The following is a 24,993-nucleotide window of genomic DNA, read 5'->3' on the forward strand; positions in this document are numbered from 1 at the left end:
CGGCCTCGGGCTTGTGCTCGCACAACGCAAGCATGGATTCGAAGAATACCTAGTTGCTTACGCCAGTCGCACCGTCACGAAAGCCGAATCCAACTACTCAGTGACGACAAAACTGTTTGGCCATTGTCTGGGCCCTAGGCAAGTTTCCACCTTATGTCTAGTGCCATGCTTTTGACGTGGTCACTGACCACCATGCTCTATGTTGGCTTTCTTCGCTAAAAGATCCCTCTCGTCACCTGGCCCGAAGTGCTTTCCATCTCATTTCATCAGTCTGACTACCCCCCTGCACGGCGAATGCCTCTCCCATGTCTCTCCAATTAACCTTGTCCTTTGCCAGTTGCGCCCACCCTATGCCTGCAAACTTCCTAATCTCATCCGCCCACCTAACCTTCTGCCACCCCTGCTACGCTTGCCTTCTCAGGCAATTTACTCAGTTACCCTTAAGGACCAGCGGTTATCTTGCCTTCGCAGTACATGCCCTGCCCAAGCCCATTTCTTCATCTTGATTTCGATTATGATGTCATTAACATGCGTTTGTTCCCTCACCCACTCTGCCCGCTTCCGGTCTGTTAACGTTACACCTATCATTTTTCTTTCCATGGCTAGCTATGTGGTCCTTAACTTAAGCTGAACTCTTTTCGTTGGTCTCCAGGTTTCTGCCCCGCAGGTAAGGACCGGTAAGAAACAGCCGTTGCATATTTTTACTTGAGGGATATTGGCAACCTGCTATTCATAATCTGTGAGAACCTGCCATATGCGGTCCACCCCATTCTTATACTTATAGTTATTTCCCTCTCATTATCCGGATCAGCTGTCGCTACCAGCCCTATAGACGTATTCCTTCACCACTTCCAGCACCTCGCTGCCAATTGTGAACTGCTATTCTCTTGCTAGACTGTAGAACATTACTTAGGTATTCTGCATGTTAATTTTAAGACCCACCGTACTGCTCTGCCTTTCTAACTCATTGATCATGATTTTCAGTTCACCTCCTGAGTTACTTAGCAAGGAAATGTGATCAGTGAATCGCAGATTATTTAGGTATTCTCCATTAACTCTTTACAGCAACAGTTCCCAATTCAGGCCGCAGAATACCTCCTGTAAACAGGCGGTGAATAGCATTGGCGAGATCGTGTCTCCTTGCCTGACGCCCCACCTTATTTGGAATTTTATTGCGGACTTTATGGAGGGCTATTGTAGCTTTGCAGCTGCTATATATATCTTCCAGTATTTTGACATAAGGCTCATCTACACCCTGATTCCGCAGTGCCTGTATGACTGCATAGGTTTCCACTGAGTCAAATGCTTTCTCGTAATCAATGAAGGCTATATATGGGTTAGCTATAATGTAACGTGAAGGTGTGCACACCAAAAGGGAAAAATATATTTACAGGGAAACAGCTTACAGCCACGCAGCCGAACAACCGGGCACGCGAAGCCCAGCAGCAGAAACGCACTTCGTCCTCTTCGCGTTCCAAGCGCGAGCGCACCAAGCACGAGCGTTCCAAGCACAAGCACAACCGTAGCATAACTCCCGGCGGCAAAAGCACCGTCCCGGTGCTAAGTGGATGATGTAGCAGGCGTGTGGTACGGTCTGAGACGGACTACATGAACGACGTCAGTCAAAGGGCTAGTGGACGACGTCGGAGCATGAAGAGGTGTAATCTCGTAGGTCACGTCGGTCACCTGACGGAGAACTCGATAAGGGCCACTGTACTGACGTAGAAGTTTCTCAGAGAGACCGACATGGCGAGAAGGAGACCAAAGGAGGACGAGTGAGCCCGGCGGATAGTGTACTGGGCGATGCCGGCGGTCGTAAACTGACTTCTGGTAGGTCTGAGATGCAGTGAGCCGGTCTCGGGCGATTTCACGGGCCATAGTTGCTCGGGAGATGGCGTCACGTGCATACTCTGTGGTCGAGGCAGTAGAACTCGGTAGTAATGTATCCAATGGCAGCGCAGGATGCCGACCAAACAGAAGGTAGAAAGGAGAATAGCCGGTGGTATCATGCCGCGACGAATTATAAGCAAATGTTACATAAGGCAAGGCAACGTCCCAATCGCGGTGGTCGGGCGAGACATACATGGATAGCATATCGGTCAGAGTCCTGTTGAGGCGCTCGGTAAGCCCGTTCGTCTGGGGATGGTAAGCTGTAGTGAGCTTATGCTGCGTGCCACAGGACCGGAGGATATCGTCAACTACTCGGGACAAAAAGTAGCGGCCGCGGTCCGTCAGCAATTGGTGTGGAGCGCCGTGGTGAAGGATTACGTTCTGCAATAGGAAGTCGGCGACATCGGTTGCGCAACTTGTTGGTAACGCACGCGTGATAGCGTACCGGGTCGCATAGTCGGTCGCGACAGCAATCCAACGGTTGCCGGAGCAGGACGTCGGGAAAGGTCCGAGAAGGTCGAGTCCAACACGGTAGAATGGTTCGAGAGGTACGTCAATATGCTGTAGAAGGCCAGCAGGCAACGTTGATGGTCTCTTCCTGCGTTGACAGAGGTCGCAGGAGGCAACGTAACGCCGAACAGAGCGGTACAGACCAGGCCAAAAGAAGCGGCGTCGGACCCGATCGTATGTGCGGGAGACGCCGAGGTGGCCTGCGGTCGGTAGGTCGTGTAGTTCCGCTAGGACAGATGAACGGAGACGCTGGGGAACGACTAGCAGGAGCGGAGGTCCGTCAGGACGAAGGTTGCGGCGGTATAGGACGCCATCCTGAATGACGAACAGTTGCAATGAAGGATCTCGGCTGGCACAGTTGAGGCGATCAATGAGAATACGCAAGGAAGAGTCTTGTCGCTGCTCGTCCGCGATGTTAACCAGATCGGAGATAGCGAAGAGGCACGGGCCGAGGTCGTTGTCTCCAGGATCAGGCGGCTCTACAGGGTGCCGAGACAGGCAGTCGGCGTCTTGATGGAGACGCCCTGACTTGTAATGAACAGTGTAAGAATACTCTTGGAGGCGCAACGTCCAACGTCCGAGCCGGCCTGTGGGGTCTTTCAGTGAAGACAGCCAACAAAGGGCGTGGTGATCGGTCACTACGGAGAATGGACGGCCAAACAGGTACGGTCGGAACTTAGCTACGGCCCAAACAAGAGCTAGACACTCGCGCTCTGTAATTGAGTAATTTCGCTCAGCTGTAGAAAGGAGGCGGCTGGCATATGCAATAACGCGTTCTTGCCCTTGGTGACGTTGGGCTAGCACGGCGCCAATCCCATAACCGCAGGCGTCTGTGCGAACTTCAGTCGGAGCCGACGGATCAAAATGGGCCAGAATAGGTGGGGAGGTGAGTAAGTCGACTAGCGAAGAAAAGGCCTCCTCTTGGGCAGGGCCCCAGGTAAAAGGGGTGTCTTTCTTTAGAAGGTCGGTCAGGGGGCGAGCGGTGCCGGCAAAATTTTTGATGAAACGGCGGAAGTACGAGCAGAGGCCGACGAAGCTGCGCACATCCGTAGACGACTGGGGAATAGGGAAGTCCTTGACGGCTTTAACTTTAACAGGATCCGGGCGGACACCAGAAGCGTCGACTAGATGTCCGAGAATGGTGAGTTGGCGGCGACCGAATTGACATTTCGACGAATTGAGCTGTAGCCCGGCTCGACGGAAGACAGAAAGAATGCTCGCCAGTCTTTCGAGGTGCGTGGTAAACGTGGGCGAAAAAACCACAACATCGTCGAGGTAACATAGACATGTGGACCATTTAAAGCCGCGAAGCAAGGAGTCCATCATTCTTTCGAAGGTAGCTGGCGCATTACAGAGACCGAATGGCATAACTTTAAACTGATATAAGCCGTCCGGTGTGACGAATGCCGTCTTTTCGCGGTCATTGTCATCAACAGAGATTTGCCAATACCCGGACCGAAGGTCAATTGAAGAGAAAAATTTGGCTCCGTGAAGGCAGTCCAAAGCATTGTCTATTCTTGGGAGTGGATAGACGTCTTTTTTTGTTATGTTGTTTAGGTGCCGGTAATCAACGCAAAAGCGCCAGCTGCCGTCCTTCTTTTTAACCAGCACAACTGGTGAGGCCCAAGGGCTCGACGAGGGCTCTATGATGTCTTTACTGAGCATCTTGTCCACCTCTTGCTGTATGATGGTGCGTTCTGTACTGGACACTCTGTAGGGTCGTCTGTGAATAGGAGCTGCGTCACCGGTGTTGATGCGATGCGTGACCACAGATGTTCGAGCCAAAGGGCGGTCATCGAAGTCAAAGATGTCGCGAAAAGACGACAGAAGATACCGAAGGTCGTGAGCTTGCCCTGGTAAGAGGTCAGCAGCAATCATTTTGGCATATTCATCAGGTGGTGGGACGTCAGAGTCGCGGCAGTTCGACGAGGGTGGGACGCTCCTCACCGCCGATACGACGCATTCGGCAGCAGGGCACAGCGTGGCGAGCGACATACCTTGTGGGAGCGGCTGAACGTAAGAGGCAAAGTTGAGAACCGGAAGGGACGCTTGATTTGCCGATATGGTGACAACTGTATGCGCAAGGGCAACACTGCGTGTAAAGGGCACATCAGGAACCGGAGTAATGATGTAGTCACCATCGGGAACTGGCGGGACCGAGGAGAAACGGACATAAGTGGCGGCATCGGGGTCCAGGCGGACAAAGTCGGCGGTGCACAGTCGGTGAACAATTGGATCCGGTGGCTCTGAAGGAACAGGTAGAGCGAGTTGAACGATGCTTGTGGCGCAATCTATAAGGGCGGAATGGTCGGTGAGAAAGTCAAGGCCGAGAATGATGTCATGAGGGCAGTGTTCGAGGACAGTGAAGAGCACAGAAGTATGGCGGCCGGCTATTGAAACACGAGCAGTACACATTCCGACGACAATAGACATACCGCCATCTGCAACACGGACCACAGTTGAGGGGGCAGGAGTGAGCACTTTCCTTAGGCGACGGCGAAGATGAGCATTCATGACTGAGACGTGCGCTCCAGTGTCGATCAGAGCGGTAACAGGGACCCCGTCCACGTCGACGTTAAGGATGTTCCGATGAGCATGAAGAGTTAAAGGAGGGTTTTCTGGTCGGGTCGTCAGAGCAGCTTCACCCCCAGACGCTGCAGCCATCAGTTTTCCGACCGGGAGCGGGCATATGGGGCCGGCGACGAAGGGCGGCGAGGTCGGGGCGATGGAGATCGACGGCGCTGAGGTGACGACGAACGGTTGGTAAGCGGGGTCTGAGCGTTGTGGCCAGCAGAGGTCGTTTCCGAGGGCGAGGGAGAGCGGCGGGAATATGCAGAACCCGGCGGGTAGCGGCTGTAGGTCGAGGACGGACGGCTTCGGCAGTGTCGAGATATGTGGCCAACTCGGGAGCAGTTAAAGCAGATGGGCCTGTCATCAGGTGTTCTCCATTCATCTGGATTGCGGCTGCGTCGAGGGTAGTATGCACGTTCAGAACCGAGCTCCGGGGACATGCGGCGAGCATATGGGGCACTAACTGAGCAAACAGGTTGAATCCCAAGATTGGCAAATTCTTTGCGAACGACAGCCTGTATAAGGGATACTGCTGGAGTACTGTCTGTTGCGGGTGGATGAAACGCAACGGGGGACATTGCCTCTACTTCTTGGCGCACAAGTCGTGTCAGGCTCTCAGATGTCGGCAGACGGCTCGGTGGAGTCGAGTCTACACAGGACGACGTCGCAGTCGTATTCGGCAACCGCGTGAACTGCGGAGAAATTCGGCGGCTCTTCGCTTGTTCGACCGGGCGGCATTCCTTGATGATTGCGTCAACCGTTCCGCAGTCCTTGTATACAAGAAGGTTAAAGGCGTCATCTGCGATGCCTTTGAGCACGTGACCTACTTTCTCGCACTCTGACATAGTGGCGTCGACTTTCATGCAGAGAGCTAATATGTCCTGAATGTATGATACATAGGACTCTGTGGACGTTTGTGCACGGCATGCGAGCTCCTTCTTCGCAGCGAGCTGACGCCCGAATGGCTTACCAAACAGGTCACAAAGCTTGCGCTTGCAGAGATCCCAGCTGGTGAGTTCATCCTCGTGGGTCTCGAACCATACACTGGCAGTGCCCGTCAGGTAGAAGATGACGTTGGCCAACTTTAGGGTCGGGTCCCACCTGTTGTGTGTGCTCACGCGCTCGTACATTGCGAGCCAGTCCTCCACGTCGACGCCGTCCGTTCCGTTGAAGGTCCCAGGATCTCTCGGATGGGCAATGATGAACGCCGGGTTGGCGGACGCCGACGGAGCGGCCCCTTCGCTGGTCATGGTTGAAGAGCCGGCGAGCTGACGACCGCTGCGAAGTTCCGTGCTTGCTGTGGCTGTACCCAGCACCTCACACCAATTATGTAACGTGAAGGTGTGCACACCAAAAGGGAAAAATATATTTACAGGGAAACAGCTTACAGCCACGCAGCCGAACAACCGGGCACGCGAAGGAAGGAAGGAAGGAAGGAAGGAAGGAAGGAAGGAAGGAAGGCCTCAGACGTTGCTGGCACATACCCACTACGGGGGAGTGGCCAAGACACAGGCGGTTAATTACTGGATACAGGAAATTTTTGACGGGAAAAGGAGTGGTAATAGTATGTAGTCTGATAGATTGGAAGAGGGAAGGAAAGGGGTCCAGTTAACTTGGAGATCGAAGACGGGACAATTGCTTAATGTGCATAATAGTACACAATGCCTGTAATGTTGCAATGTCTTACTGACAGAGATCAGGAAAAAGAAATTAGAATGGGAGTCGCTGCGTTTCTTGAAGAAAATTTTGCACAGCAGAGCGCACACTCCTGTCGCTTCGTCCAAGCAAAGAAGCGCCAATGGAAAGAACAACCGCGGAAGACACAGGCAAGCCCAGTTGATGAAATGGAATTTGCAAAAGACGCTTCCTCAAATGAGAAAAGCGGCGGCAGAACAGCAGGAAGTGATCTATTGTCTCAGGTTCGGCACAAAAAGGGCACAGTGGGGAAGCTGCCAGGCCAGATCTGTGAAGGTAGAAATTTAGAAGGGGAACCCGGCAACGCAAGCGCGTGAAAGAGACCTCTAGTCTGCGTGAGCGCCAGTCTTTACTACTCCAAGGATGCAGAAGATGCTGATATTCGGGAGACGATGTAAGAGCCGAGGCAGCAAATTCCTGAAATATTGTGTAGCTGCGAAACCTCACCGCAGCTGTATATGCACACGATGGTAGGACAGCAACAATTGGGCCGCTGAGAGAGGCTCTTGCTAAGGAATCTGCAACCTCATTTAAGTGAAAGCCCATGTGACCTGGTACCCAAAGCAACCTTACCGAATTTAGATGCAGCGGAATCAGGAACTTAAAGAGGCGTAATGGCCGAGAGTCAGTGGGCGAGGATAAGGAAGAGCAAATGGACAGAGAGTCTGTCATAACCACGACCTGGGAAACGGTAGATTCTAATTTTCGTAAGGCTAAGATTACTGCTAATAATTCAGCCAGAAAAATTGGAGTGAAGTCAGGAAGACGGAGAGAAAAAGACCAATCCAGTGAAGGTGAAAAAATTCCCACACCTGCCTTTTCGCGATCCTGCGAGGCATCGGTAGCAATAAGAACATGAGAGGGAAAGGACCTTAGGTGGTCCTGCAATAGACCCTGAAGAAGCGGGAAGGGCTGCAGCTTTGCATTCGATGGGAAAATGTCATCGAATTCAATCTGGACAGATGAGGAGTTGTTATATATTTGGCGGACATCAGTGAAATGGATATTTATGCGATCAAGGAGGGACTGCACGTAACATATCTGCGGGGTATGAAATCGAGACCAGGCAGCACTAAAAAAGGCGGAAGGTTGACTAAGAAATATTATACTGGAAGCGTGAAGAGGGGAGTCGCACAATTTTAAAAATGTTTGAACTGTTAAAAGGCGAAACCTAGCTGATAACGAAGGCATTCGCGCCTCAAGGTGCAGAACAGCATTGGCGACATATTTTGGAAGCCCCAGACAAAGGCGCAACGCCTCACGCTCCAAAAGCACAAGAGGGCGAAGTTTATAGGCAGGAGCTCCTGAGAATAAAACACACCCGAACTCCAAAATTGGGCGGACGTACATTTTATAAATCATCAGAAGCGTATGCCTTCTCATGCCTGACCTAGCACTACAAAGCCTGCGCAGGATGCCAATGGCCCGAACTCCTTTTGCAGAAACTTGCTCAATGTGTGGCCGCCAGGAGAGAGTAGAGTCGTATATTACACCGAGATACTTCACCGTCTGAACTTGAGGTATTATGTTATTTCTATAGACCAGGCAGATGTTTACAGGAACAGAAACTGGAAATACTAACAATGCGCATTTCTTCACATTAAGGGACAGATGAATTCTTCCTAGCCAGTTTTCAAGAACATTGAGGTAATTTTGCAGGGTGCGATAAAGAGTGTGAATGTCACCTGCTGATGCAAAAAATGCAATATCGTCGGCGTACACATAAGTTTTCACATTTTGAATGCATGGAATTGAGCTTAGAAAAATGTTAAAAAGAACAGGGGAGAGAACTGATCCTTGCGGAACACCTCTTGTCTGTTGAAATCTCCTTGAGGAAATACCATTTTGGCAGCAGTAAAATTCTCTATTTTCTAAAAAGACAGAAATCCAGGCTACAAAATAGCTTGGGAAGTTGAGTTCCTGTAATCTTAGTAATAGAGTCGAGTGCTCCACGCTGTCGTATGCTTTATTGATATCCAAGGTGACAAGCGCAGCAAACTGTTTTCTACTGCGAGCTAATTTAATACGACTCTCAAGATCAGTATGAGCACACCAAATTGAACAACCCGGCCTGAAACCAATTTGACATGGATTCAATACAGCATTTTCTGAAATGAATGACATGACACGGCCGAGAAGGACCCTTTCCACCAATTTCACTAGGTTCGATGTTAACGAAATAGGGCGTATATTGTCTAAAGTTAAGCCCTCCCCTTGCTTTTTAAGCAATGGAACTATTTCAGCAAGACGCCACTCATGCGGTATCCAAGGACCTTTAATAGAATGGTTAATTAGAGCCAACAGGTCTGCAGGAGATTCATTGAACAAAATTTTGATCATAGATGAAGTGACCTTATCGGGGCCAGGAGCCGCTGGGGATAAGCGCAGAACAATTTGCGACAGCTCAGGCATAGAGACCTCAGTGAAATCACTTGAGGTGCATGTGAATATAGTAGGAGAAGGTAAAGCAGATGTAAAGCGAAGCTCTAGGCCACACGCAATATCTTCTAAGGCCTTTGCGATGTCAGCAGGGGACTGAACGAGGGATTCAATGTTGGCAGTCGGAGGAATCACCTTGTTGCGCCTCATGAAACTAAACAAGGCTCGTTTACTGCCCGATTGGGAAAGGAAATCATAATGATTTGTATTATACTCCTCCTTTGCACGGGCGACAGTGCGCTTAAATGTTGCTGCAACATACTTATAATCCAGCCAATTTTTTGGGCATTGATTGATGAGAAGTTTCTTCCAAGCTGCTTTCCGTCGTCTATATGCACGCGTGCACTCAGAATTCCACCAACTGTTCGCGATTGCACCCTTTGTTTTCTTAACCAAAAATTCAGACTTTTGCCTTGCATGGTCCAGTACTGAACATAGATGTGCAGCCTTGCTTTCGGCACTTATCTGAGCGCGAGTGTCTGAAGTGATTTGGAGGGCTGATTTTAGAGTGTCTTTAAAGCAATTGTAATTTATTAACGTGCGCTGATGTCGCTCAGGAAGAGTTAATTTACACGCAAACTTGAAACTAATCGGTAGATGATCACTGTTTGTTGCACAGTCAACAGGCGCCCAAGACATAACGGAGACTCCTGGGGAGGAAAAAGTTAAATCCAGGGCAGAGCGGCATTGACTGCGAACAAACGTAGGCAATCCGGAATTGTTGCAGATCAAGTTGTTGCCAGAAGCCCAATCAAATAGCCTAGAACCAAAGCTGTCTGTTTTAAACCCCCAAGTCACATGGTGCGAATTGAAGTCGCCAAGTAATAGAACCTGAGATTGTCTACTAGACATGAGTGAGTCAAGGGGCCGAGTGTCACGCACACCAGACGGGAAATATGCATTAGCTACCGTAAAGGGCTGTTGACCTGGGACACTGAGGTCAACCGCAAGGATTTCACATTCATTGTCCGCATATTGAAAAGAAATGCATGCCCTGTGGCAAAACTTTTTAGATATGAGCAATAACAACCCTCCCCCTCGTGATGACCGGTCAAGCCGGAACGGATGGTAATCCTTGAGATGATAATTGAAATTTGGAGTTAGCCATGTTTCCTGTAAAGCAACTAAATCTGGTAGAAGCTGATTGCATAGGCAGTTTAAATCTATTGAAGCTGAGAATATTGATCGACAATTCCACTGGAGGACACTTAAGAACCCTATCTTGGCGGAAGTGCTGCAGCCGCGACTGCCTTTTCTAGAATACTGGTCTGAGCGTTTTGACTTGCGTTACTTTTCTTTGTCTTTGACTGGGGGCAAGATGGACCTGCAATATTCAGAGGAGACCCACTTCGTTTCTGGGCGCGGAGATCACACTCCATATCAATACAATCCATAGAGGATGCGTCCATAACGCTATTCGAAGGAGAGGGCTGAGAGGTCTTTTGTTGCTCACATTGTTTTTGGCCCCGTGGAGCGGAATCGATTACTACAGAAGGAGGGGTAGCTTCCGAAGCCAAAGAAGACAAGAGCGGAGTGGTGGACGCCTGCAGAATATTGGTCATCTGAGCAGCTATGACCTGCGAAATGCACGTGGACACGGTTTCCATAATGCGATCCATTGCATTTGCCACAGCTTTCTCAACTGCCGCTGTAATAGCCTGGGACAAACTAGAATCCATTATGGGTGGGCATTTGGCGGCCACACTAGAGTAGGCTGAGGCTCTCTCCTTGACTGCGGCAAAAGCCTCTCTCCGCGTGCATCTGCGCTTGTCTATAAGCTCGAGCACCTGAACTTCTTGTGCTCGGGCAGGACAGTCAGGCGATTCAGCAGGATGAGCACCGCTACACAAACAACACTTCTCTTGCTGTTCAGGACATTCCTCTCTGCAATGACGTTCCCCACAGGCACAGCAGCGTAAGGCCGATTTGCAGGCTTTGCCGCTGTGGCCAAATCGCCAGCAGTTTTGACATTGAAGGGGCCGAGAGTTAAAGGCATCTACTCGAAAAACCAATGGCCACACCTTAATCTCTGAAGGGCAAAATAATCCTGCAAATGTGGCAATGACGGACTCCGTAGGAATTTTTACTCCGTCAACCAGCCTGCTGCATCGATGGACAGCAATCACTCCCGCAGGCGAGAGGTTCTCAAGCGTTTCCGCAGGGCTCAATCGAGAGTCGACCCCTCGGACCAAGCCCTTGGAACATGCGAGATGAGGCGGAATGAATGCGCTCACCGGGTGGCTGGCGAAGGTCGTGCACTTTAGAAGATCTTCAATACAGTCTTTATCCGACGACCGGCACAAAACACCACCCCTGCCGAACTGCCGGACATCGGTAATGTGCATAAAGTGCTTCGATGTGGACTGAAGGGCCGCCTGCACTGCCTCCGGGTTGTTCAGTCGGATAGCGCCTCCATCGGAAGGCACTAATGCGACTGGAATGCTTGAAACACCGCTGCGGAAAAAGAGATCAAGTGGGAGCTGGTCTTTAGGAAGAGATGCCGACCAAGGGGAAAACCCCTGGACAGGAGAAGAAGTCGACATTAAGCTCTCGTCCCGCACCCAATCACCCCAGAACAGGAGCAAACAGGCACAGACAAAAAGAAGGAGAAATTTAGCAAGCTAACGCAACACCGCCAGGTACTTAGCCACTGCCCCGCAGCCTGGGTAGCTGAGCCACGTCAACAGAACAGCAGTCAGGAACGCCAGCACCGACTGCCTTGCTATCTTCGCCTTGGCTCGCACGCCCCCCAGCACGCGAAGCCCAGCAGCAGAAACGCACTTCGTCCTCTTCGCGTTCCAAGCGCGAGCGCACCAAGCACGAGCGTTCCAAGCACAAGCACAACCGTAGCAATATTATGCGCCTTTTTCTATCACCTGATTGATAGTGTTAATATGATCTATTATAGAATATCCTTTACGAGAGCCTGCCTGAGTCTAAAATTGCCCTGAAGCTATTACCGATTACTTAGTAATTACCTTGTAGGCGCCGGACAGTAAGCTGATTGATCTGTAGTTTTTCAAGTCCTTGACGTCTCTTTCCTTATGAATTAAGATTATGCTTGCGTTCTTCCAAGCTTCCTGTACGGTCGAGGTCATAAGGCATTGCGTATACGCTCTCCATCTACAACAATATGACATTTCTGTCATCTACCGGTCGAGATGCAAGCAACAGGACGCTGATGCCCTATCACGCTCTCCGCTCCCGGCCGAGATTGCCAGCCTCTCCGCCCTCCAATCCGCTACGCCTTCGCTCACCACCTACGACATGCCTTCCGAGCAACGTCAAAATCAATGGATTGTCTCTCCTCTACACTTTCTCTCTGACCCATCTACGGCTCTAGCGTCCCGCGCCCTTCGGCGCCCAGCTGGGTCATTGTTGCCATCGATCACCTGACCCGGTAAGCGAAACCCCCCGCGCCCCCGGCTGCTACAGCTCGTGATGTGGCTTCCTTCTTTTTGCAGCGCTTCATACTTCGCCACGGTGCTCCTCGTGAACTCTTCAATGACAGAGGACGCTTCTTCTCCTCTGACGTCGTTAAAGCTCTACTGGCCCAGGGTAATATAATTCATCAGACTTGTACAACCTACCATCCAAATATAAATGGGATAAGTGAAAGATTTATACGCACTCTGGGCGATATGCTGGCTATGTACGTCTGCCAACCTCACGAACCCGGACCTCGTTCTGCCCTGTTTTACGTACGCCTACAATACTGCTAGACAATCCACTACTGGTTTCTCCCAATAATTTCTGCTTCACGGCCGGCATCCATTCGCTCCCATCGACACAGTTCTCCCATACCGCCCTGCCTCATCTAATTTTAGAACAGTTTCCGAAGCTGCCCAGCACGCACAAGACTGCCGCCAGATTGCACGGCCGCTCACGGCAGACGCTCAGGGGCGCGAAAAACACCGCCTTGACGAAGGTCAGCATGACACGGCTTTCCCACCCGGTTCACTGGTGTGGCAGTGGGTCCCTTCCACTGCTCCCGACCTCTCCAAGAAGCTTCTTTCGAAATACCATGGCCCCTACCGCGTCCTGAAGCGCACATCCTCAATCAATTACTTTATTGAGCCCTTCACACCGTCTTCCTATCTCCACCGACGTGGCAGCCAGACTGTGCATGTTAAACGACTCAAGCCGTACTACGACCCGGTTGTGTGGTAGGCACCATGAGTCGCAAGGATGGCTCCTTTTCTCCCATGGGCCATTGTGAAGAAGAAGACGGGCATTAGTCTAGCCGCTCTGCCACCGCTCAGAGTGACAGCCTGCTGACCGTGACGGACCAGAGACTGTGTTTCGCCGCCGTAGTTTCTCCGGCGCCTCAGCGCAGACCTAAGCCCCAGTTTCAATATGAGTAAGTTCAGGAACATAAATAGCTTCCACGAATGCGTCGGTTATAGACTGTAGCGGCAAAGGCCTACAAGCTTGACACACAATGAATGGATCAAACATTACAAATTCGTTTCAGAGGATTTGTAACACCTTGTAACATGCTATATATAGGCAGCAATGGCGTAGAAGTAGAGCATCCGCCTCGCGTTCAAGAGGACCGAGGTTCAAATACCGGTGCCACGCAATTCTTCACCGGATTTTAAGAACTCCGCGCATCGATGGAATTGCATAACTAGGCCTCGGGTGCAGCCTGATCTCGATGACAAGAACTGACAACGCACTCCCTCACCAGAACAGGATTTGGACACCTTGGTGCAGTACATGGCCACAACCTCCTAATTTGAATGGCAGTTTACCAATGTCACAGAAGAGAAAAGTATACAACAGCTGTATCTTACCGGTACTCACCTACGGGACAGAAACATGGAGGCTAACGAAAAGGGTCTAGCTTAAGCTGTGGGCGACGCAGCAAGCAATGGAAATAAAAATGATGGGCGTAACGTGAAGAGAACAGAAGCCGGCGTGGTGGGCGATGGAACAAAGGAGGGTTAGCGATATGATAAGCAAAATTAAGACGAAGAAATGGCCTTGGGCAAGGCATGTAATACGAAGGTGAGATAACCGCTGGTCCTTAAGGGTAACAGTGGATTCCAAGAGAAGGCGAGCGTAGCAGTGGGCTGCAGAAAGTTAGGTGGGTGTATGGGATTCAGTGGGCTGCGGGGCTATAGACACCGCAGTTGGCAAAGGACAGAGTTAGTTGGAGAGCCGTGGGAGAAGCCTTTGCCCTGCAGTGGGAGTGTCAGCCTGATATGTAGGCTATACGAGAACCCCATATTTACGCGGACTTTTTAGCGGCCAATAGGGAAGCTACAAATACACTAAGCATCACCAAACGCATCGAGCTATACTGGACACATTACGCAGAGCATGCGCCAAAGGAGAGAGGCCCTTATTCAGTAAGCCTAACTGCGAATTCCTCGCTCACTAGCTTCTCTTTGGATCTCTGCTCCATTGTTTCCATCTTGATGTCGGCTTTACAGAGACGTACAAGTTGGCTGATTCTCTCGTGCATTTACTCTTTTCCTGCTAATTTAACGAGATTTGAAGAGATAACCCGTAGAAATAACAGGGCGGGAGCAGCACCACCGCTAGTGTCAGCTCTTGTCGGCGGAAGGAAGGAAGGAAGGAAGGAAGGAAGGAAGGAAAGAAGGAAGGAAGGAAGGAAGGAAGGAAGGAAGGAAGGAAGGAAGGAAGGAAGGAAGGAAGGAAGGCCTCAGACGTTGCTGGCACATACCCACTACGGGGGAGTGGCCAAGACACAGGCGGTTATTTACTGGATACAGGAAAGTTTTGACGGGAAAAGGAGTGGTAATAGTATGTAGTCTGAGAGATTGGAAGAGGGAAGGAAAGGGGTCCAGTTAACTTGGAGATCAAAGACGGGACAATTGCTTAATGTGCATAATAGTACACAATGCCTGTAATGTTGCAATGTCGTACTGATTGAGGGCGGGAAAAAGAAATTAGAATGGGAGTCGCTGCGTTTCTTGAAGAAACTTTTGCACAGCAGAGCGCACACTCCTGTCGCTTCGTCCAAGCAAAGAAGCGCCATTGGAAAGAACAACCGCGGAAGACACAGGCAAGCCCAGTTGATGGAATGGAATCTGCAAAATACTCTTCCTAAAATGAGAAAAGCGGCGGCAGAACAGCAGGAAGTGATCTATTGTCTCAGGTTCGGCACAAAAAGGGCAGAGTGGGGAAGCTGCCAGGCCAGGTCTGTGAAGGTAGAAATTTAGAAGGGGAACCCGGCAACGCAAGGGCGTGAAAGAGACCTCTAGTCTGCCCGAGCGCCAGTCTTTGCTACTCCAAGGATGCAGAAGATGCTGATATTCGGGAGATGATGTAAGAGCCGAGGCAGCAAATTCCTGAAATATTGTGTAGCTGCGAAACCTCACCGCAGCTTTATATGCACATGATGGCAGGACAGCAACAATTGGGCCGCTGAGAGAGGCTCTTGCTAAGGAATCTGCAACCTCATTTAAGTGAAAGCCCATGTGACCGGGTACCCAAAGCAACCTTACCGAATTTAGATGGAGCGGAATCAGGATCTTAAAGAGGCGTAATGGCCGAGAGTCAGTGGGTGAGGATAAGGAAGAGCAAATGGACAGAGAGTCTGTCATAACCACGACCTGGGAAACTGTAGATTCTAATTTTCGTAAGGCTAAGATTACTGCTAATAATTCAGCCAGAAAAATTGGAGTGAAGTCAGGAAGACCGAGAGAAAAAGACCAATCCAGTGAAGGCGAAAAAATTCCCACACCTGCCTTTTCGCGATCCTGCGAGGCATCGGTAGCAATAAGAACATGAGAGGGAAATGACCTTAGGTGGTCCTGCAATAGACCCTGAAGAAGCGGGAAGGGCTGCAGCTTTGCATTCGATGGGAGAATATCATCGAATTCAATCTGCACAGATGAGGAGTTGTTATATATTTGGCGGACATCTGTGAAATGAATATTTATGCGATCAAGGAGGGACTGCACGTAACATATCTGCGGGGTATGAAATCGAGACCCGGCAGCACTAAAAAAGGCGGAAGGTTGACTAAGAAATATTATACTGGAAGCGTGAAGAGGTGAGTCGCACAATTTTAAAAATGTTTGAACTGTTAAAAGGCGAAACCTAGCTGATAACGAAGGCATTCGCGCCTCAAGGTGCAGAACAGCATTGGCGACATATTTTGGAAGCCCCAGACAAAGGCGCAACGCCTCACGCTCCAAAAGCACAAGAGGGCGAAGTTTATAGGCAGGAGCTCCTGAGAATAAAACACACCCGAACTCCAAAATTGGGCGGACGTACATTTTATAAATCATCAGAAGCGTATGCCTTCTCATGCCTGACCTAGCACTACAAAGCCTGCGCAGGATGCCAATGGCCCGAACTCCTTTTGCAGAAACTTGCTCAATGTGTGGCCGCCAGGAGAGAGTAGAGTCGTATATTACGCCGAGATACTTCACCGTCTGAACTTGAGGTATTATGTTATTTCTATAGACCAGGCAGATATTTACTGGAACAGAAACTGGAAATACTAACAATGCGCATTTCTTCACATTAAGGGACAGATGAATTCTTCCTAGCCAGTTGTCAAGAACATTGAGGTAATTTTGTAGGGTTTGATAAAGAGTGTGAATGTCACTTGCTGATGCAAAAAATGCAATATCGTCGGCGTACACATAAGTGGGGCGGACATCTGCCCCAGCTTTCATTGCTTTTCTCTTCGTTTTCTACATGAGCTTCTGGCGACCCCTTTCGCAAGTGAATGAGGGAACCCAGCCGAAGCCCCCTGTCTAATTGGTTTTCAAAGCCCAACTGCATCATGTGAGTGCATGGCTGCCTGAGCAGAGATTCAAGGGAAATGAAATGAATAACTGCTTTACTAATTTTGAATGTTAGAAGTCGAATGGCAGAAGCCTTTTTTTTTTAACACGTCGTATAACACCAGCACACTCACCTCGTACAGAACTCAATGTTTAGATCTAAAAACTGCAAAAAAGCTACCCGGAGGCAGTTCACGTGTAAAGTACAAGCCCTGTTGACTACATAGGATAAAACAATGCCCACATTGCAACTTCTTGAAAATAATCAAAATGTGCCTAACTAAACTGAAACTATAAATGACGACGAAAGGGGACGGGAGAAATGGGGGGACGGAGGGGGTGATTTAGTGGTTTTTAGTGCATTGGCATGACTGTTAGTATGTGCCGCTGTGTGATCGCACTGCTATGAAGAAAACATAGGTTCAAGCGCTCTATAATAACCTAATCGTCTGCTAGAATGATTTAGAATCATAGAATCAATAGAGGCTCCGTATATCGCGCTGCGGTCTTCAGAGCACCCATTCTGTTTCGAACAGCATACTGAAAAAGCTGACAGTTGAGGCCATGTATTTATCTTTGTGCCACCGTAATGTTGGATGTTAAGCCTCCCAGGAGGATTGCCCAGACCACGTATGCCGGGCAGGCAAAGAAACTAACCTGAAAAGGCACTAAAGGCTGTATGCTTTTGCTACTATCAGGTTATGAAAATAGGCAGCACTCCTCGGTATAACATCATGCCAGGGTAACATGTACAGCCCCTGTGTTGCTTAGAACAGCACTTCTCGTGAAAGAAACCAGCTTCAAGAAGTGCTGTGCATGCCCACCGTTACATGGTTCCTTTCCTGGTAGAGGTGCATCCTTCATTAACAGCTTGCCAATAGGCCAACCGATTAGTTTTAAAATTTAGTTGGAGACTTTGCACCTAGTAACACTGATGGGCACAACAAGGACTTTCAAACACGACTGTGTGCTGTGCGCCTGGTCATTCCCAACTTACCGGTATTGTGGTGACGTATGAAATGTTTGATATGCCTCATACTTCACTTTACACAGAAGCAAGATACCAGATGAATACGCATAGAGGCTAACGTTCATTTAAAAAAGGGTAAGTTAAGCAGTGCTAACAAAGGAAAAAACTTAAAAATTGTTGACTGAGCTTACATTCTGTTGCTTACAAGGTGTTCAATGTGGTAGTTCGTGACAGAACGTAGAGCGGTGTTTGTTACCTCTGCAAAAGACGGATACATGGTGGGTTTTGACAGTTAATATATGGAGCCGATAAGGCATAGAGTAAGAAAATTACATGTCAATAATAAACACAAAATGGCGAGCGAAGCTGGCAGTTGAAAATAAAAATATGATTTCCAAATAAGAGACATTTCTTTCATTGCTTTACAATACCAACAAGTATAGGTTGCCACAGAATGTCAGACAAAAAGCAAAAAATAAAGGAGAAAAACAAAAATTACGACCAATGCACAAGATAAATCAGTGGTATTTAAAATGCTTCTTTTTCGTGGAATGATTTGTGGTAGCGAGCTAGGCGAATTATTTGAATAGGTATACCCTTGCACCGTTTCACGGCACGAGATACTGGAGATGATCAGAAGGCATTCCTAGTTCTTTTTTCCGCAGTTATCTAACGGCCTTGCTAAGCGTGCTTTGTGGGCTTCGACCAGGTCTGCCTTGGATGGCCTGGACTGCACATTTTTTTTGCGTACGCTGGTCCAACTCTCAGTTCAGTGTGTTCTATTGCACCTCTGAAGCTAGGATACAAAAAGACAGTTGGTGGCCCTCACTTGTAGATCCTCTGCATACCCTGTAATAGAGAGATTCATTGGTCTCTCAGTGATTGACATAACATGCTTTTCTTCCCGCAGTCTGCAAAAGCTAGAGCCTGACTAGTTTCGCCATGTGGGAGCGAACAAAGCTCGTGAAAGAGTCCGAAATGCTGATGTCTTGCTTTTCAGCCAGTGCCAATTAAAAAGACTCTTCACCAAATGCTCACCTTTACTTTGATGAAAACAGTGGTATTGCGCATTTTTTACAAGACGAGTACTGCTGGTAGTTTTATCAAAGGCTTTGAAACAGCATTGCTTGCTTCATATGGACTTTTTCACGCAACCATCGATTTCTCACGTTCTCCCTTTTCTTGGGGGAAAGTAGTGGGGAGCGTCAATACTGTCGATGATGCAGCTCTACAACGCCTTATTCATGGGATTTCTTCCCTACAGCCTCCCTGCACTTTCAAACATTCGAAAAACAAACGTACGAGCGTTCAAGCTCAACCTCTCCGGACTTGCCTAGGATTGCCGAAATGTGCCTCTACGGCCGCATCTGTTCTCATCGCCCAGGAGCATCCAATCCCTGCATACCTAACAGTTGATGCACTGAGCGCACATTTCAGACACATATCCCGGGTTCCCTCTCACTATCTTGCCAGTCCACCTATTACCAGGCCGCGCGCATCGTTTGCAAACTCCATTGATGCACATCGTGCCATTCTGTCGTCCCATTTTACACCTTCCTCTAGACCGTCCTCGCCACTTTGGAGCCTGCACAATATCTGTGTGCTTCTTTCAATACCTGGCATCAGAATGAAGTTGATTTATTGCCGATAGAACTAAAACAAGTTACTCTTGAATATTTCCACGAGAACCATGCAAACTGGGTGCACGCATACATTGACGGCTCAGTGAACCCTACCAGTTCTTCGGGCTCCGTGGTCATCCCCGCAAAGACTACAGATGTCAGATTTAGGACCGCTTACCAGACTTCCTTCACGGGTGCAAAACTCACTGCTCTTCGTGTCTCCATTGAACTCATCAATCAGCAGCGCCATCAGCAGTTACCTAAATTCAGCGACTCAAAAGCTGCCCTCCAAGTCTGACAAGCATCTCTTCGCCGGGGAGTCCATGAACAACTGGTCGTGGAAGTCCGACAACTACATCAGTGTGCCATAAATAAATGGGATGACATTATCTACCAATGGCTATCGGGGCTCAGCGGCATAGCAGTCAATCATCGCGCGGATGAGGTTACGCGAACTGCACACCACGCTGGCAATTTTGCGTCGATCACCTTTTCGAGATCAGACGCAGCGGGCAGACTTCGCGCTCCTCGCGGTACATAAAACTTGCCGCGTGGAATTCCGGCCAATTTTCCAAATCAGGTTTAAAAGCCTTGGACCCAAATCATAAGCTCAGCTTCCATCCGGCCTGCCGCGACGTGAAGAAACTTTGCTGTGTAACATGTGGCTTGGTGTTGCTTTCACCAACCATTACTCGTTCGTAATGGGTATGGCTGATATCCCTGCATGTGCCATCTGCGGGTATGACTAGACTAGATCCCACATTCTTTTGTGACCGCCCATCCTATAGCGCCTAAAGGCAGCCTCTCTGTCGTGCGCTGGAGCGTCTAGATCCATGTCCACTGACAGAAATGAAGATCCTCAGCCACTGGCCGCGGCGATTGTCGGCAGTAAGGCATCCATGGCACTGCTGCGCTTCTTACGAACTTCTGGCCTGCAGGATAGACTGACTTTTACGAACGCTGTTGTTGTTGTTGTTGTTAGCCTATCAAAAGATGGCACATACCCACACTGGGGGATCGGCCAAGAATCGGGTGGCTATTCACCTGAACGCAGTTAACAAAAAGGAAAAGCACGTGGGAGCGCAACACCGGTGAATTTTTCGTCATGAACAGGAAAGGGATAAGTGTTTTGATTTTAAAATTTTAAGAATAATAATAAAGAGAGGGATTAAATATTAATGATTTAGTCAAAATGTAATAATTGATAGAAAAGAAAAGGTTGGAACACTTAGCAAGGCAGTCGGTGAGATTCTATCAGGAAATTTTGAACAGCGGTGCAAACAGATCTGTGGCTGAACCTAAATGTGGTGGCGCCAAATGATAGCAAGAGCGGGCTGCTCAAACTAAGGCCAAGATGCTGCAAGGGCTCCTCCAGCAACCTTTTTCTCAGAGAGTTGAATCGGCGACCATACAGCCAAAAATGTTCAATAGATTCAGGCTCACGGCAAAATGCACAAAGGGGAGAGATCGCCAAACCCAACTTGTGTAAATAGAAATTTAGAGGGGGGATGCGGCAGCGCAGCCTCGTCAGTGATACTTCAAGCTGCCGGGAGCAACAAATTTTCCTGTTCCAATAATATTTAAGGTGCTCATAATCCGCCGATGTTAAAAGTGATGTGTCTTGCGTGCTTAAAAACGCACGTCACCGAAATCTAGATGCTGTAATGTAGGCTGTAGCCGGGATGATTGGCAACACGGGGCCGCTGAGGGAAGCCTTTGCGAGATTATCAGCGATCTCATTTACTGCCACACTGCTGTGGCCGGGAACCCATACTAAATGAACAAGGCTCAAATGCGGAGGAAGCAGGGATAAGAAAGTTGATAAAATGGGACCGTCAACCTGTGCAGCGAGGGACGAACACAAAGATAAAGAATCAGTAATTACTGCAACTGCTGTAATAGAGGGGCCTAGCTTGCGTAGAGCAAGTACAACTGCTAGAAACTCTGCTTGAAAAATAGGGGTGAAATCTGGAAGGCGCAGAGAAAAGGACCAGTCTAAATGCGAGCAAAATATTCCCACACCTGCTTTTTCATTGCATTGCGATGCATCAGTGGCTATTGCTATATCTGTAGGTAGGGTCCTCAGATGATCTTCTAGAAGACCATTTAGAATACTCGGTGGCATAGTGAATCTCCTTTCTCTTTCATTTTTATCCCCTCACCCCTTTTCCATTTGTAGTGTAGCAAACCGATTATTCTTCCGGTTAACCTCCCTTCCTTTCCTCTTCCTCCTCCTCTTCCTCCTCCTCACAAACTACACAGCAATACAATACGCATATCACAGTAACTGGCTAAATGTTGGCGCTGTCTTCTGTGGGGTGGCGAATATGACATTATGCCTGGCTTTTGCTGTCTTTGTGAGCCACATCTGTGTGCCATCGCTTCTTACTGCCTGATATTTGTTGCTATTCGCATTATAATAAAGGGCCACCAGGAATGTGCTAGAAAGGTCAAGAAATATGACCCGAGGCTTTGAGACGTCATTACCATGTTAAAAAAATTTTCCTTTTGCTTTATGGGCTGCACTGCTCTGACATCATGGAAAGTATTCTCTATGTATCCTAATGCAGACTCACTGAGCCCCCATGCCTTCATATGTAAATGCGGTGAATTCGGGGGCGTCCCTAAAGCAGCTCGTTTTCAGAAATAATTTCGACGAGTAGCACTTATTAGCAAGCGTAGCAGGGGGCGGCAGAAGGTTAGGTGGGCGGATGAGATTAAGAATTTTGCAGGCAAAGGGGGGATGCAGCTGGCAAAGGACAGGGTTAATTGGAGAGACATGGGAGAGGCCTTTGCCCTGCAGTGGGTGCAGTTGGGCTGATGATGATGAATGATGAACTTATTCACACTGAATTTATTGAAAAGCACTTTCCTAACAGAAGCAGACATGCGTAACGGATATCTTCAAGAAGTAAACGCCACCGTTGCCTGACTTTGCATTTTTGTCTGTGATTGGGGAATCCCACTTACTATGTACTTCGGATACAACAAATGCGAGCCCCGTGGCCGTCAATTATAAGTGCGCTTGACTGTACATAGCAGCTAGAGAAAACATAGCTAATAAGTCTTCGGAGTTCTGGTGTTTTGGCGCTTGTTATTTTACTTACAGGCATAGAAATCGAATACTCCCAGAACTGTGGTCGTCACGCTGGAGCGAGGGCTGTTGCCCCTGTGTTGCCGGAAGTATTGATGGAACCGCGCCTTGGGTTAGTTTCCAGCGCTTCCTTGGAATCCCGAAAGACACACTCAAGGATGGATCTGTCATGTAGTCTTCTGAGCGAAAATGCGGCGAACGCACGTGCGCATACAGCGAAACTGCCTTTCGCCTTTCGTTGCGGCATAACACGCAACCAAAGGGTACGCTGTGGCTCATCTCTCCGCACTTCACGGTACACGACCCCACTGGCAATGCTACTGCCCTGCTGTGATTCGGCTCGGCTGTTCGATGGACCTACGACGTCGCATTGCCCGATCTTTAGCTCTGCAGCAGCTTCCATCTGCGTTGCTAGTACGGCGCTGAAGTGTCCATCAAAAAGAGACCGACGACGCACTACGTCCACGTACACTGGCTGTGAGCGCGGCGCACACGGAGGCACGAAGCAGCGTGCACTGCTCCGGCGCAGGCTAAACTGCGGTACAGGCCAAGAAATTGTTGCCGAGGCATAGCTTTTTCCGGGCAGCATGGTTAGGTTAGGCGCCGGCGAGTCGTTTTGCCCCTTCCGCCGTGAGCAGCTGTCACTAATTAAATGTAACACCAGTGCGGAGAGTCGCGAGGGGCGGGTAAAGGTCGGCGCGTAGAGCGCATCCGGTGTCCAAGAGGTTTCCCACGGTTGCAAGGGCCAGATCTTTTTTTGCCACAAAAAACGGATGGGTGTTCAAGGGCGCTCGTGTTTGAAGTTGGCGGCTTGAAAGTAAAGCCGACGCACTACGCTTCAATGGGTTTCGCGCGTTTCCGTAGGTACGGTGTCCACTGGATCGGGCTCTCTCGCTCGCTTGCATGTACGTTCAGATCTGTACTGTGAATGGATTAAATTACCCGAGAGCTCGAATATAACAGCTGCGGCCAACTGCCGAAACTACTGAATGGAGCCGCGAACAAACGAGTTGGAGGAGCACGCAGCCACGGTCTCGGCAGGTTCCAAATATTTTTCTTCACTTCCTTGTATCTTTCTCCCGTCCCTAATAAACCATTTCCGTTAAGTAGTTCGAAGTGGGCTGGCATAAGCGGAGCGTTTCGCCGGGCGAACGTACGAAGACACAAGTGCTCTTTATGCTGCCAACTGCCTTGTACGATCACCGCCCATCGTGCTATAATTGTTTTTCATCGACCGTGGCGATCATCTGACCAGCCTTAACAGGCTCCTTCAAAGGTTAGCAAGCACTTGAAGCGGCACTTGGAGTTCCTCTGCCTTTCGGCGCTTGTAAATCGAGGCGCTTCAAAAGCAAAGCCACGGAGTACGCAAAGCAGAGACGCGAACCGTCATAACATGCTGAAACTCTATTGGCCGCTGGCGGCGCCGCCACCATCGGTTTTCCTTGCTTCCTACATTCAGGTTCTGTTTTGTCTGTCTTCCTTGTGGGAGAAAAGTGCACTGTTGGTTTCAAAACAAAACTTACCTCAATATCGCACCGCCCAACCTTCCTTTGTCAGCCTCAGAGATTAGTGGATTCCATGGAGGAAAGAAAATTCATCCAAGGTGGCGGCTGTTGTCTTATGACATCATTAAGCTCGTACTTGCGAGATTGGCCTGTGGTGGCGATAACTGTATTTTGGTTCGTGGTCTTTTCTATCTTACAAGAGCTTTGTTTTCAGTAAGAGAGGCATTTTTGTAATGAGGAGCTGGTACTCTATCGATACAAGCCAGTTTCAATTTCTCCTCAGTGTCCCTTTAAGTTTTGACATTTATTCATTTATTCAAGGTACCTACAGCGCCTTGAGAGGCATTATTGTAGGGGGGAGGGTAAGTACATTAACAGTAAAATTCAATACAGCACAAGAGAACAAAACAGAAATAAAAGTTACAGAAAAATGATAAGAACTTCAAAAAAGATAAATGCATTCTGATTGCACCCGAGACACAGAACCAACACTGACAGCAGCATAATCAGAATATTGCAAGGTCAATTGCTGCCTGGAAATTCTCGCTCTCAAACACTTCATTAGGCAGCAGATTCCAGTCACTTATTGTGTTGGGAAAAAATGAATATTTAAATGTACTGATCCGGCAGTTATACCCTCTAATTTTCATGGTATTGTCCCTTCTACTCGAAACGTAGTGAGGTTGCCTTAAATAGAGGCTTTTATTAATTCCTGTTTTATTATTGTAAATGTCGTACAAAAACTTTATTCTAAAAACTTTTCTTCGGTGGGATAATAACTTCCAACCAAGAGCTTCCCGAAGTTCAGAACCTCTAACCTTAAAGTTGTAATTCCCAGTTACGAACCTCGCTGCCCGCTTCTGAACTCGTTCTAGCTTGTCCTTTAAAATATTTGTGAACGGGTCCCAACATACGCATCCATATTCGA

At 48.9% G+C, this 24,993-nt stretch overlaps 1 protein-coding gene across 1 annotated transcript in view; it reads left to right on the forward strand.

Moving 5' to 3' along the window:
* The window catches only part of LOC144102121 (uncharacterized), a 288,555-nt gene that overhangs the window by 203,900 nt on the left and 59,662 nt on the right, over positions 1 to 24,993 (forward strand). The gene's annotated exons all lie outside the window — the stretch shown is intronic.

The sequence above is a fragment of the Amblyomma americanum genome, chromosome 8 (genome assembly GCF_052857255.1).
Source record: "Amblyomma americanum isolate KBUSLIRL-KWMA chromosome 8, ASM5285725v1, whole genome shotgun sequence".
In the NCBI taxonomy this organism is placed as follows: Eukaryota; Metazoa; Arthropoda; class Arachnida; order Ixodida; family Ixodidae; genus Amblyomma; species Amblyomma americanum.